Source organism: Moschus berezovskii, chromosome 4, assembly GCF_049115385.1.
Source record: "Moschus berezovskii isolate FMDL1 chromosome 4, NW_MosBer_1.0, whole genome shotgun sequence".
NCBI lineage: Eukaryota > Metazoa > Chordata > Mammalia > Artiodactyla > Moschidae > Moschus > Moschus berezovskii.
This window is the reverse complement of record NC_142463.1, coordinates 90,611,694-90,627,189: the sequence shown is the minus strand read 5'-3', so window position 1 is coordinate 90,627,189 and position 15,496 is coordinate 90,611,694. Positions and strand designations below refer to the sequence as shown.

At 44.1% G+C, this 15,496-nt stretch overlaps 1 protein-coding gene and 1 pseudogene across 1 annotated transcript in view; both read right to left on the bottom strand.

Moving 5' to 3' along the window:
* CHI3L2 (chitinase 3 like 2) overlaps positions 1-15,496 on the bottom strand; it is a 271,894-nt gene that overhangs the window by 204,215 nt on the left and 52,183 nt on the right. The window lies entirely within an intron of this gene.
* Positions 8,563-15,496, bottom strand: part of LOC129540406 (acidic mammalian chitinase-like) — a 29,567-nt pseudogene continuing 22,633 nt past the window's right edge.

The window sequence follows — 15,496 nt, the reverse complement described above, 5'->3', positions numbered from 1 at the left end:
TCCCTTCTTTTGTCCCCATTTAGCTGGGATGTGTAGCACCCTGGTATGCAAATTACCCATGCCATTTTAAATTGACCTTACTAGTCACAAGAAAAGAGTCACAGGAGTAGCCTATTTGTTTGATCCTACCTGCATATGGCCATATAAGAAATCATTTCACATTTAACTAATCAGAGCTTTCAAGTTGTGATTTCATCACAGATGCTAATTTAGGGTTCCTTCACTTCCTCCAAGATCATTAATAACAACCATCAAATATTAGGCTGGGTGATCTTAACTACATAGTCTCTTTTCATCTCTCTGGATCCTCAAATTTGGGACACCAGACTTCATGACTGCCACAACGACTTTGACTGTGATGGGCCACAATACTCCAGGCAGAAGTTTTTAGTCCCAAGTCCCTTGGTTCACTTCTAGAAGGCCATGCTGGATGCCACAAGGCAGAAACCCAGATTTCTGAAACAGCTGTCAAGCAATTAAGGGTGATTGATCAAGCAGCATGTAAACTAGGCTTTCTGGGACTGATTTTTATTGGCAGAAAACCCAGAGATTAAAGCAATAGCAGGTGACTGATCCTCCTATGACTATCTTGTTCTCAGGCAGCACACAGCAATCTAGTAAAGAGCAAATCTAGGTCTAAGAGGGAGACCCTGGATCTTGGATGCTGGGGTTTTTAAACTTCTTAGTTTTTAAAAACCAAAGTCATCCTAGTGAGATTAGGGCATAGGACCTAATAGTAGAATGGTGTTGCAAAACCTTGGCTTTCAGCTCTACCAACTATCTCAGTGTTGATTGATCACGAGAACACTTGGCCTTCCCTTGGTGTGATATAACCCTTAGGATTATAGCACTGCTACTTGGTGGAAACTTGGCTGAAGCCCTGGTCTAACATGTCAGCTTTTTGCCAGGATAGATTGCGTCAAACCCTAGGCTACATCTGGTTTTCAGAGGCAGCAGGCCAAATTTCTTTCCAGGAAGTCAGCCTGCAGGGTATTGGTTAAATTAACCCTTTCCTTTCAACTGTCTTCTAGGAGGAATTGATAAAGAACCATCAAAATAAAAGTGTATCCTAGTTGAGTTACGGAACTTCAAGGATAATTAAATAACTCCTCAGGCACTGGAAGGAGTAAGGTATTAATAATTTAGAAGATATGGATTGATAAAGGCATAGAAAGTATTCATAGGCCTCAAACATCCTCACAACTATATTCAATGCCAGAACACAATGGACCAATACCTACTATCTAAAACCAAGTTCGGAGAAGGCAATGGCACCCCACTCCAGTACTCTTGCCTGGAAAATCCCATGGACAGAGGAACCTGGTAGGCTGCAGTCCATAGGGTCGCTAAGAGTCGGACACGACTGAGCGACTTCACTCTCACTTTCATGCATTGGAGAAGGAAATGGCAACCCACTCCAGTGTTCTTGCCTGGAGAATTCCAGGGATGGGGGAGTCTGGTGGGCTGTCTTCTATGGGGTCGCACAGAGTCGGACACGACTGAAGTGACTTAGCAGTAGCAAAACCAAGTTTACCTGAAAGTAGCTCATGTGAGAATAAATTATTTGAAAGTGGAATTTGGAGCAGAAGGAATAGATAGAGGAGAGAAACAGGAAGAAGGAGGGCCAATACAAAAGTATATTTTTGAGTTGGCCACTAATTGGGACAGCTGGATGCTCAATCCCTTGGGACTCTCTTAGAAGTCCTATGAAATGTGTTTTAAGACTATCAGGGAAGAAACCTGGAGACAACATGGTCCCCTGATCCCCAGGGATGACATTAACTCCTCTGAAGTATAGGTTGTCCATGTTTCAGTAGAAGTCTGTATCTGAGAAGCCCCAGGATGAGCAGCAAGAAGTGCAACACACAGAATCTAACAGGTGGTACTCACAGACATGTACACAGAAATCTGAGAGTGTTGCCATAGGAATGAGCATATGGGAAGCCAGGTAAGAGGTATTAAAAGAAGGCATTCTTCCATTAAAAGTTAGTCACAGGTTGAAAGAAATAAAGGGAGGAGGTGCAGTTCCCAACCCTTAAAACCTTGTAGAGAGATACTGTACTCACAGTGAAAATCATGGGCCTGTACCTGTATCAAACTATTCATTAATGTTCATTTATTTATTTAATAATGACCTAATGAATGCCTACATTACGCCAGGTACCATGAGGATACTCGGTTATATAAGTAAACAAGGCATAGGGCTCACTGCCACTGGTACAGGTAGGTAAATAAGTGGGAAATTATGATCTGGTGAATTAAGTTCTATAAGACAAATTGGTCTGGATTTAATTGGTTCCAACAAAGAGTCGGACACGACTGAGCAACTGAACTGAACTGAACTGATTAGAGCCAAATACACCACCCTAATGGCAGAAAGTGAAGAGGAACTAAAAAGCCTCTTGATGAAAGTGTAAGAGGAGAGTGAAAAGGTTGGCTTGAAGCTCAACATTCAGAAAACAAAGATCATGGCATCTGGTCCCATCACTTCATGGGAACTAGATGGGGTAACGGTGGAAACAGTATCAGACTTTATTTTTTTTGGCTCCAAAATCACTGCGGATGCTGATTGCAGCCATGAATTTAAAAGACGCTTACTCCTTGGAAGGAAAGTTATGACCAACCTAGATAGTATATTAAAAAGCAGAGACATTACTTTGCCAACCAAGGTCCATCTAGTCAAGGCTATGGTTTTTCCCGTGGTCATGTATGGATGTGAGAGTTGGACTGTGAAGAAAGCTGAGTGCCAAAGAATTGATGCTTTTGAACTGTGGTGTTGGAGAAGACTCTTGAGAGTCCCTTGGACTGCAAGGAGATCCAACCAGTCCATCCTAAAGGAGATCAATCCTGGGTGTTCATTGGAAGGACTGATGCTAAAGCTGAAACTGCAATACTTTGGCCACCTCATGCGACGAGTTGACTCACTGGAAAAGACTCTGATGCTGGGAAGGATTGGGGGCGGGAGGAGAAGGGGACGACAGAGAATGAGATGGCTGGATGGCATCACCGACTCAATGGATATGAATTTGAGTGAACACCAGGAGTTGGTGATGGACAGGGAGGCCTGGCGTGCTGTGATTCATGGGGTCGCAAAGAGTCGGACACGACTGAACGACTGAACTGAACTGAACTGACTGAAAAGGGAGCTACGCTTGAGGAGTGGGCAGCTCTGCATCTGGAGTTAAGGATTCCAAAGGGAAGGGATGGAGGTAGATAGCGGGAATCAATAAAATGTATTTGGATAAGATCATCTTAAGAATATCCTGCATATAGTACTGAGATTCTGGAAAGATGGGGGCAAGGGAAGCTTAACAAAGTGATAATGCAAAAATTCACCACTAAAGCAATTAAATAGCTCTAATCTGGTGTGCTGTGATTCATGGGGTCGCAAAGAGTCGGACACAACTGAGCGACTGAACTGAACTGAATCTACAGATGATATGTCTGAGAAAGCGAAAAAAGTGAAATACAAGAGTGTGCTTCTGTACATATAAGCCATAAGAAACAGATCATAATGGTTTATTCTGGAAAACGGACTACAGAACAAGTGTGGACCACTGTAAAAATAGCCACGCTGGTTTATACCTCTTTGCATCAGCATTTGATTTGGCCTTGCTATTTGCTTTGATTGATAGAAAGCAGTTGGAGGGAAAATACTGTGTGAATTCCTGGTCTAGTTTTGAAGAAGCCATGTGGGTTTTGCTCTCACAATCTTAGAATGCTGAGACTGCCATGTGAGCAGGGCTAGCCTGGGGGAAGACAAGAAACATGTGACCTGTCACTTTACTGGCCCTAGCTGATAGCCAGGCAATCCCAACAATGGGGCCAGACTGCTGACTGTCAGCTGACCATAGAGGCATATGTCAACCCAGCCAAGACCAGTCGAAGGAATACCCAGCCCATCCTAGCCCAAATTGTTGATTCATAGAATTGTGAACTAAATTCATTTTTGCTGATTTTTTTTAATTTAAATTTTTTAAATTGTGGTAGAAAACATGTGCTGTAATATTTACCCTCTTAACCATTTTTAAGTGTAGAGTTCAGTAGTGCTTACTATAATCACATTGTTACATAACAGCTATCTAGAGCATGTTCATCTTCCCAAGTTGAAACTCCATACCAAGTGAACAAAACTCCCCATTTCCCCCTCCCCATAGTCCCCTGTAACCACAGTCTTCTTTCTGTGTCCATGCTTTTGACTACTCTAGATACCTCCTGTAAGGAAAATCATACAGTGCCTTTTTGTGATGGGTTTATTTCACTCTGCAAAGTTCATCCATGGTGTAACAGGTAAAATGATCACTATTATAAGCCACTATATTTGAGGGAGGTTTATCATGCAGTAAAAGTTAACATATAAAAAGGGTAGTCTCAAAGGGTTTGATTCATTGAGTCTGGGATAAAGACTTGTAATCTGGTGAAAATATTGGTTTTGATATTAGCTGGAGGAAATAGCAAGAGAAGAGACTTCAGAGTTAAGCTACAAGCCACACAAGAGACTTGAGGACCAGGGTAAGTCCTGTGAGACTTGTTGTTTAGGCCAGTGTTCCCTCAACTGCCCTTCAGAGTTGTGTCAATGAGTGTTGTGTTCAGGATAAAAAAAGTTCTTTGGTTAAATATGTTGGGGAAATGCTGCATATATATTATATATAATTATATCATATTATATAGTTATTATATATAGAATATAGTCTAAGTAATGTTGCATCTGTTCAATAGAAATATAGTGGGAGCCCCATGTATAACTCTAAAATTTTTAATAGCTACATTTAGAAAAGTAAAAAGAAACAGGTAAAGTTAATTTAATAATATTTTATTTAATATAACTGATCTATAATATCATTTTATCATGGGACTACTCATTTATATCAATTATATAAAAGTTACTAGGATATTTTACTTTTTTTTCCTTTAGTGAGTCTTCCAAAGCTCATGTGTACTTCAGCTTAAATATATATCTCAGTTTGGATGAGCCATGTTTCAAGTGCTGAGTAGTCACCTGTGACTCATGGCTACTATTTTGGATAGCCCATCTCCAGAGAGCCCAGCAGAAAGGCCAGGTTTGGCTCTCATGTTATAGGCTTTCTATTGGCTGGCTCTGATTGATTGCATTTTCAACTTAGGCCCTCCCCTTCTTTTGAGGGATGCTGTAGGAGGCAACTGTCTATAAAATAGGTCTTGTGTTTACTGGGAAGATGTTCATCTTCCCGTTATACAGTGTTCTTTTTATGAAAATCCTGAGGAGAAGTCTGTTTTTGTTCTTAGAATCTAAAATAGTTGGGCTTGTCTTGTTGGTTTGTTCTGATCTTTCAGACATTATATATTGTGTAACTAATTTCTTTTTCTATTTTTTACTGGCTACTAGAAATGTAGAATCAAATCTGTGGCCTACACATAGTATGAACATAGGATACATTTCCCCAAATGTGTTCTGTTTATTCAGTTCAGTTCAGTTCAGTTCAGTCGCTCAGTCGTGTCCGACTCTCCGCGACCCCATGAATCACAGCACTCCAGGCCTCCCTGTCCATCACCAACTCCCAGAGTACACTCAAACTCATGTCCACAGAGTCGGTGATGCCATCCAGCCATCTCATTCTCCGTCGTCCCCTTCTCCTCCCGCCCCCAACCTTTCCCAGCATCAGAGTCTTTTCCAGTGAGTCAACTCGTCGCATGAGGTGGCCAAAGTATTGGAGTTTCAGTTTTATCATCAGTCCCTCCAATGAACATCCAGGATTGATCTCCTTTAGAATGGACTGGTTGGATCTCCTTGCAGTATAAGGGACTCTCAAGAGTCTTCTCCAACACCACAGTTCAAAAGCATCGATTCTTCGGCGATCAGCTTTCTTCACAGTCCAACTCTCACATCCATACACGACCACGGGAAAAACCATTGCCTTGACTAGACGGACCTTGGTTGGCAAAGTAATGTCTCTGCTTTTTAATATACTATCAAGGTTGGTCATAACTTTCCTTCCAAGGAGCAAGCGTCTTTTAATTTCATGGCTGCAATCAGCATCTGCAGTGATTTTGGAGCCCAAAAAAACAAAGTCTGACACTGTTTCCACTGTTTTTCCATCTATTTCCCATGAAGTGATGGGACCAGATGCCATGATCTTTGTTTTCTGAATGTTGAGCTTCAAGCCAACCTTTTCACTCTCCTCTTTCACTTTCATCAAGAGGCTTTTGAGTTCCTCTTCACTTTCTGCCATAAGGGTGGTGTCATCTGCATATCTGAGGTTACTGATATTTCTCCCAGCAATCTTGATTCCAGCTTGTGCTTCTTCCAGCCCAGCGTTCCTCATGATGTACTCTGCATATAAGTTAAATAAGCAAGGTGACAATATACAACCTTGACGTACACCTTTTCCTATTTGGAACAAGTCTGTTGTTCCATGACCGGTTCTAACTGTTGCTTCCTGACCTGCATACAGGTTTCTCAAGAGGCAGGTCAGGTGGTCTGGGATTCCCATCTCTTTCAGAATGTTCCACAGTTTATTGTGATCCACACAGTCAAAGGCTTTGGCATAGTCAATGAAGCAGAAATAGATGTTTTTCTGAAACTCTCTTGCTTTCTCCATGATCCAGCGGATGTTGGCAATTTGATCTCTGGTGCCTCTGCCTTTTCTAAAACCTGCTTGAACATCTGGGAGTTCACGGTTTACATACTGCTGAAGCCTGGCTTGGAGAATTTTGAGCATGACTTTACTAGCGTGTGAGATGAGTGCAATTGTGTGGTAGTTTGAGCATTCTTTGGCATTGCCTTTCTTTGGGATTGGAATGAAGACTGACCTCTTCCAGTTTGCAAACCACTGGTGTTCTTCAGAGCATGTTTTGTGAGACACGGCAGCTGATTGGAACAGTCACTTGTCAAATCCAAATGATAACACTGATACTGATTTAAAAAAAAAAAAAACTGGTGATGGAGTGAGCAAGTAGAGACAGCAGAACAAGAGTGGGGCAGGTGAGCCACCATGGGCAGGAATAATGGGCAAGGTCTGAGCACCTTGTCCAATAGACCTCTTGCCTTCCATCTGGGTTCTCAGAGCTTCTAGCCAGGAGGTTTTTAAAGAACACCTTCCCTGGTGGCTCAGAAGGTAAAGCGTCTGCCTACAATGCGGGAAACCCGGGTTTGATCGGGAAGATGCTCAGGGTCGGGAAGATCCCCTGGTAAAGGAAATGGCAACCCATTCCAGTACTCTTGCCTGGAAAATTCCATGGACAGAGGAGCCTGGTAGGCTACAGTCCATAGGGTTGCAAAGAGTCGGACACAACTGAGCAACTTCACTTTCTTTCTTTCTAGACAGGGCATGGCCCACCTGTTTCTTGTTGCTGGAAATGGTGGCAGCTGCCTCGGGCTAGTCTGTGGTGGCACAGATCGACTAGTTGGAAGGGAACCCCAGCAGCCAGCACCAAGCTGCCTTAGGAGTCCAGGGGCCCTGCAGCTGAGAGGGTCCTTTCTTTCCCTGGTGATTTTCTCAGGGCAGGACCCAGGACAAGACACTCCTTCCAGCCAAGAATCCACCTTTTGATTCTGACCTTGATAGCTCAAGCCAACACAGAACGCCCCTACCGGGGTTTGGGGGTGGGGTGGGGGGTGGGAATTGCCAATCTTTAGCGCTAGATCACCCAGTCTGTGGGTGTGGATGAAGAGTGCAGGTAGCTGGGAGAATTGTGAAGCGCAGGAGATGCAAATCACTGACACCTCCAACACGCTGTCAGTTGCCTCCTTCTGGGAATGGGGATGGGGATTTCCTCACTGGGTTCCCCCATCCTTCCCATCCAGTCCAGGCCAGCCATGACAGCAAACAGGCTTTCCTCTTCAACCTGTCAGCTACAAATTGGCACTTACCAAAAGCATTGCCAATTACTGAACAACAAAGGCATTTGCCATCTGCCTCTATGAAGATTGAACCCCATGCTGCTATAGCTGTTGACCTTCAACAACCCCTGAGGGAGTTCGGGGTGGAGTGAGCCACTCTTTGCTCCAGGCAATCTGGTGGGACAGGTCTTTAGATAGTTGGATGTTTTAAGGAACAGATTTTATGCTCTCAATCCTTGCATCTCCTCATATCTAGAGAAGCACTAAATCCCTTCATGGTGACATCAGACCCTCAAGACTAACAAAAAAACTTGTAAATTGAGTGCTTCATGGTATTGAACTCCCCCTTCACCAAAACCTTACATACTGGCTTTCCTCCACTGCCGCTTTGGAGCAGTCTTTCAGCTATCTGAGTTGCTGCCTCCCGGGCTGCAGTCCTCATTTTGCCCCAAATAAAACTTAACTCACAACTTTCAAGTTGTACATCTTTTTTTAGTCGAAAAACCTAACAGATTTTGGCTCCTCTGCCCTTTACCTTCGCTCTGCGCGACTCCACCTCCACACCCCTTGGCCTGCGAAAAGGGAGTGATGGAAGTTGGGTGGGACGCAGGTAGAAGACAGAGCGCCCAGATGCCTGCAAGCGCGCTCGCCAGGGAAGCCACTTGGGGTCGTTCAGTCTGGGCTCCAGCGCCCGGAGGCCGGGGAAGAGGTGGAGGGGTGAAGGGGAAGAGAAGCAGCCGCTTTCACGTCCCAGAGCGCGGGGTGGAGCTTTCCTTGCAGAGGCGGGTGCTGGTGGTTCTCAGCAACACAGCTCTGGGCAACTGACTGCTCCGCCCCATCGCCCGGGGCAGCACGGTTGGGTCACCACCTGTCATTTTACTCCAAACCACCCCGGCTCGCTTGGAGGTCCTTTCCCCTCCATGAGGGCGATCAGTCAGGCGCAGCGTGATGACTTGATTCCCGCACGGGGTGTGCTGAAACACAGGTCCTAAAACATCGAGTGCTAACCCCCTGACCGCTCCACTTTGCTTTCCCCCTCAGGTCTGAGTGTGATACAAAGATTGGAGCCTGGACTGGGATGAAGAGTGGCCTCAGGGTGTGGTTGGGCCAAAGGGCAGCAGAGTGTGGGCTAAGGTGGACACCTGAGCCATGCCGGCGGCTTTGAAAAGCATTTTCCAGCCCTTTGACCGTAGGCAAGTCTCTCAGTCTGTCTGTGCCGGTTTCCTGTAAAGTGGGAATAATCAGCGTGACTACCGCAGGGGGTCCTCACGGAAATCCAGCGACTTGATGTTTATTAGAGTGCTGAGGACCGGGCCTGTTCATAAAGTGCTATGTAAATGTTGGTTACATAAATAAAGCAGCAGGGAGGGACTTGGAGAGAGTTCTGGGGGGAATACCGAGGGTTACTTCCTTCCTGGCAGAGCCAGAGCAATGAGATAAGGAGCCATGTGGTGTGTGGACTCTCCAGATAAAGACAGCAATCCAGACACATGTACGGAAGGCTAAAGTGCAAGCCGCGGGGATCATAGAAGGATGGGGATCTCTGGGCCAGAGGTGCTGTAATGGCTGTGAAATATGTCAGATCCACAAAAAATTAAGTTCAAGCTTTCCCTTTTTAGTTCGTTTACAAAATGACTGGGTCCCCACTCTGTGTACATCTGGGATCTTCTTTTCTGCAAACCTATAAGGACGTTCAGTTTACGATGGAATATCTCATCAAGAATTCTGAGTCCTTTCACATAATTTATCATCCAAACCCAAACACGCTTGAGAGTGAAAGAGACATTAGAAATACATAATTTTAAAAAGCAACTATACTCCAATAAAAATTAATAAAATTCTAATGCCTATTAAAAAAGAAACATGTAACTTTTGAAACGTTTACTTTTGCTTAGTGTTTTGCTATACAAATGAACTTAAACAGTTCTGTTAAAACTATTCGCAAAGATTTTTTTTTCTAAAAAGTGAATATATATGCACAGTAAATAAATATTTAAAATTTCAAATAATTACTCTTACTATATATTCACAAACATCAATCAATTTCTTAGCCATATTTCTAAGTAAGGTGTTACTGGCATTTTTCTGAAGAATAAAGATTTTTCAGTATGGTTTTATAATTTTTTATAATGTTGCTTGAAATCTTTAAAATTGCTTTTCATGGTTAATCATTTCAAAGATGTTTATACCTTTGGTGTGAGATTGCTAGAGTTACCAGAACAAAATGCCATAGTCTAGGTGGCTTACTGGAGAAGGAAATGGCAACCCACTCCAGTATTCTTGCCTGGAGAATCCCACGGACAGAGGAGCCTGGTAGGCTACAGTCCATGGGGTCAGAAAGAGTCGGACACGACTGAGCGACTTCACTTCACAGGTGGCTTATACAAAAGAAATTTATTTCCTCATAATTCTAGAGGTTAGAAGCCTGAACTCAAGGTATCTCCTGGGTTGGCTTCTGAGGCCTCTCTTTGGTTTAGAAATGCCGTCTTCTCTACGAGTCTTCACGTGGTCTTCCCTCTGTTTTTCTCTCTGTGTGTGTGTCCTAATCTTTCATAAGGAAACCAGTCATGCTGGATTAGGTGTCACCCTAATGACCTTGTTTTACCTCAATTACTTCTTTAAGGGCCTTATCTCCAAGTACAGTCTGAGGTACTTAGGGTTAGCACTTCAACATATGCATTTTGAAGTGATACAATTCAGTCCCTAATAACTACTGATTTTTCTTTGTAGGCCAGAAAATTTCTAACTGAAGAAAACTCTCCTTATAGATGCTCAGAGGAAATTCTGCTAAATGGGTATGTGTGTACTCACTCACTCAGTCGTGTCCAACTCTGCGATCCCATGAACTATAGCCCACCAGGTGCCTCTGTCCATGGAAGTGTCCAGTCAAAAATATTGGAGCTGGTTTCCATTTCCAAGGGATCCTCCCTACCCAGGGATCAAACCTGTGTCTCTTGCACCTCCTGCATTGGCAGTGGATTCTTTACCACTGAGCTACATAGGAAGCCTGCTAAATGGGGGATGTTCTCAGCGGGGGATATTCTCAATTCTATTTTTTTCTATTAAAATGTTTTAATATTATAACCCTAATATTTTCACAGATGCTATATTTTGCTTCCATCCATAGAAGAATTCTTCAACAACTATCTTCATGACTCCTTCGAATGTTTCCCCAAACTTAGATGCAAGATTGTACACCTCTTCAGTTTCTTTCTAATCTAATTAGCAATAAATATATCCAATTAAAAATCATACTAAAAATAGTAGCTCTATCAAAATGGTCTTCTTTACAAATTGAAATGTTTCAAAATTTTAAAATTTCAAAATTGTACATTATATAACATTTGAGTACTTCTTGTTTAATTTACTCAGTGCCTCTATCAGAGTCTTCCTATTTGAAAAATTCTTTTTTGATAATATTAATTTATGAAAACTTCAAACATTAAAATGTTTTAGAGCTTCTCCATTAAATACTTTGATAAAACATTTATAACCAGTAGGGAATAAAATGCAACCAAAATGTAGAAGACACACAGGCTTCAGCAATATGTGAACCGTGAACTTCCAGATGTTCAAGCAGGTTTTAGAAAAGGCAGAGGCACCAGAGATCAAATTGCCAACATCCGCTGGATCATGGAGAAAGCAAGAGAGTTCCAGAAAAACATCTATTTCTGCTTCGTTGACTATTCCAAAGCCTTTGACTGTGTGGATCACAATAAACTGTGGAACATTCTGAAAGAGATGGGAATCCCAGAACACCTGACCTGCCTCTTGAGAAACCTGTATGCAGGTCAGGAAGCAACAGTCAGAACTGTACATGGAACAACAGACTGGTTCCAAATAGGAAAAGGAGTACTTCAAGGCTGTATATTGTCACCTTGCTTATTTAACTTATATGCAGAGTATATCATGAGGAACGCTGGGCTGGAAGAAGCACAAGCTGGAATCAAGATTGCCGGGAGAAATATCAATAACCTCAGATACGCAGATGACACCACCCTTATGGCAGAAAGTGAAGAGGAACTCAAAAGCCTCTTGATGAAAGTGAAAGAGGAGAGTGAAAAGGTTGGCTTGAAGCTCAAGATTCAGAAAACAAAGATCATGGCATCTGGTCCCATCACTTCATGGGAAATAGATGGGGAAACGGTGGAAACAGTATCAGACTTTATTTTTTTGGGCTCCAAAATCACTGCAGATGCTGATTGCAGCCATGAAATTAAAAGACGCTTACTCCTTGGAAAGAAAGTTATGACCAACCTTGATAGTATATTAAAAAGCAGAGACATTACTTTGCCAACCAAGGTCCGTCTAGTCAAGGCTATGGTTTTTCCCGTGATCATGTATGGATGTGAGAGTTGGACTGTGAAGAAAGCTGAGCGCCAAAGAATTGATGCTTTTGAACTGTGGTGCTGGAGAAGACTCTTGAGAGTCCCTTGGACTGCAAGGAGATCCAACCAATCCATTCTAAAGGAGGTCAATCCTGTATGTTCATTGGAAGGACTGATGCTAAAGCTGAAACTGCAATACTTTGGCCACCTCATGAGACGAGTTGACTCACTGGAAAAGACTCTGATGCTGGGAAAGGTTGGGGGGGGAAGGAGAAGGGGACGACAGAGAATGAGATGGCTGGATGGCATCACCAACTCAATGGACATGAGTTTGAGTGAACTCCAGGAGTTGGTGATGGACAGGGAGGCCTGGCGTGCTGTGGTTCATGGGTTGCCAGGAGTCAGACACGACTGAGTGACTGAACTGAACATCCGTATTCTGGAAGTTTGTGAATTTCTCTTTAGTGTGGAGTTTCCTTGCTGTGATTGTCATTGAACGGGTGGCTTGTCAAGTTTTCCAAGTTAGGGAAGCTTGTGTAGGTGTTCTGGTGGGTGGAGCTGGATTTCTTCCCTCTGGAGTGCAATGAAGTGTCCAGTAATGAGTTATCAGATGTCAATGGGTTTGGAGTGACTTTGGGCAGCCTGTATATTGAAGCTCAGGGCTTCAACGTTCCTGTGTTGGTGGAGAATTTGCGGGGTATGTCTTGCTCTGGAACTTGTTGGTCCTTGGGTGGTGCTTGGTTTTAGTGTAGGTATGGAGGCGTTTGATGAGCTCCTATCGATTAATGTTCCCTGGAGTCAGGAGTTCTCTGGTGTTCTCAGGATTTGGAGTTTAGCCTCATGCCTCTGGTTTTCAGTCTTATTCTTACAGTAGTCTCAAGACTTCTCCATCTGTCACTTCCAAGGCAGTTCCCCCTGTTTTAGCTTCTTCTGTTTGCTGGTTTTTTCAGTGTCTAATTTCCACTCTGACACAAGGGGGCGGTGGTGGTCACTTTTTTAGGCTCACTTGTTCAGTCGTGCTGTGGGGAGGGAGGAACACGGCAAAGAAATATCACTGGCGTGTGTAGGGAGTGCTCCCAGTTTCTCGGTCACACTGGGTTTGCCTCTGCTCACGGCATGTGCTGTCCCTGTCTACACTGCTCAGGCTCTAGGTTGCTCTGCTGGGAACTGTCTGAGATCGGCCCTGAGTTGTATGCACTTCCCAGGTCTAAGTCACTCAGGTTCAGATTCTCGGGTACTCCTCAAAGGCCCAGACTCAGTTGGGCCTGTGTTTTGTGCCCGTCCCAGGTACAAACAACTCTGGTGACCAGGTGCTTGGTGAGCATGGTCACTGCGACCTACCGCCTTCCCTGTCCCTGCAGCTCAGTTTTCTGGGTCTACAACCGGCACACCTTCTCAGGAGGATGTCGACCGTCCAGAATTCCAAGAAGTCTTGGTTAGCAATGAAGCCTGCTTGCAGTTTGGTAGATGATGCCTCTCTGGGGCTGCGATTGCCCCTTTTAGCTCTGGCTGCCTTTGCCAGCCTGTCTCAGGCAGGGGATGGGCCAGTCCACAGCTGGCTAGCTTTAGTCAGTCCTTTATTCAGTGAGCAGGCCTGATCGTGTCTTCAGTTCAGTTCAGTCGCTCAGTTGTGTCTGACTCTTTGCGACCCCATGAATCACAGCACACCAGGCCTCCCTGTCCATCACCAACTCCCGGAGTTCATGCAAACTCATGTCCATCAAGTCAGTGATGCCATCCAGCCATCTCATTCTCTGTCGTACCCGTCTTCTCCCACCCCCAATCCTTCCTAGCATCAGAGTATTTTCCAGTGAGTCAACTCGTTGCATGAGTGGCCAAAGTATTGGAGTTTCAGCTTTAGCATCAGTCCTTCCAAGGAATAAGCGTCTTTTAATTTCATGGCTGCACTCAGCATCCGCAGTGATTTTGGAGCCAAAAAAAAATAAAGTCTGACACTGTTTCCACTATTTCCCCATCTATTTCCCATGAAGTGATGGGACCGGATGCCATGATCTTAGTTTTCTGAATGTTGAGCTTCATGCCAACTTTTTCACTCTCCTGTTTCACTTTCATCAAGAGGCCTTTTAGTTCCTCTTCACTTTCTGCCATAAGGATGGTGTCATCTGCATATCTGAAGTTATTGCTATCTCCCGGCAATCTTAATTCCAGCTTGTGCTTCTTCCAGCCCAGCGTTCCTCATGATGTACTCTGCATATAAGTTAAATAAACAGTGTCTTCAGTTCAGTTCAGTCGCTCAGTCGTGTCCGACTCTTTGCGACCCCATGAATCACAGCATGCCAGGCATCCCTGTCTATCACCAACTCCCGGAGTTCACTCAAACTCATGTCCATTGAGTCGGTGATGCCATCCAGCCATCTCATTCTCTGTCGTCCCCTTCTCCTCCCGCCCCCAATCCTTCCCAGCAACAGAGTCTATTCCAGTGAATCAACTCGTCGCATGAGGTGGCCAAAGTATTGGAGTTTTAGCTTTAGCATCAATCCTTCCAATGAACACCCAGGATTGATCTCCTTTAGAATGGACTGGTTGGATCTCCTTGCAGCTAAAGAGTCTTCTCCAGCACCACAGTTCAAAAGCATCAATTCTTCGGCACTCAGCTTTATTCACAGTCCAACTCTGACATCCATACATGACCACTGGAAAAACCATAGCTTTGACTAGACGGACTTTTGTTGGCAAAGTAATGTCTCTGCTTTTTAATATGCTGTCTAGGTTGGTCATAACTTTCCTTCCAAGAAGTAAGTGTCTTTTAATTTCATGGCTGCAATCAACATCTTAGGTTAGGGCTTTTTGCAGTAGCTATCCCACAGCCTGGTTTGCTATCTCAAGTTAGTCCCTCAGATTGCCCTTGGGGCATTCAGGCCCAGTCCTACTGTAAGCAATGCAGCCCACGCCTCCCTGCCCAGACCCCGCTGGCTAATGGCGGATGCAGTCGTCTGCACTGTTTCGCCGCTGGGAGTTACTGTTGGGCTTGTAATCTGTGGGTTTTAATTATTTATTTTTCCTCCTGGTTATGCGGCCCTCTGAGGTTCCAAGGCTCGCCACAGACTCGTCAGTGAGAGTGTTTCCTGGTGTTTGGAAACTTCTCTCTTTTTTAAGACTCCCTTCCCAGGATGGATCTCCATCCCTACCTCTTTTGTCTCTCTTTTTATCTTTTATATTTTTTCCTACCTCCTCTTGAAGACAGTGGGCTGCTTTTCTGGGTGCCTGATGTCCTCTGCCAGCATTCATAAGTTTCTTTGTGGAATTTACTCAGCGTTCAAATGTTCTTTTGATGAATTTGTGGGGGAGAAAGTGGTCTCCCCATCCTACTCTTCCACCAGCTTAGGAC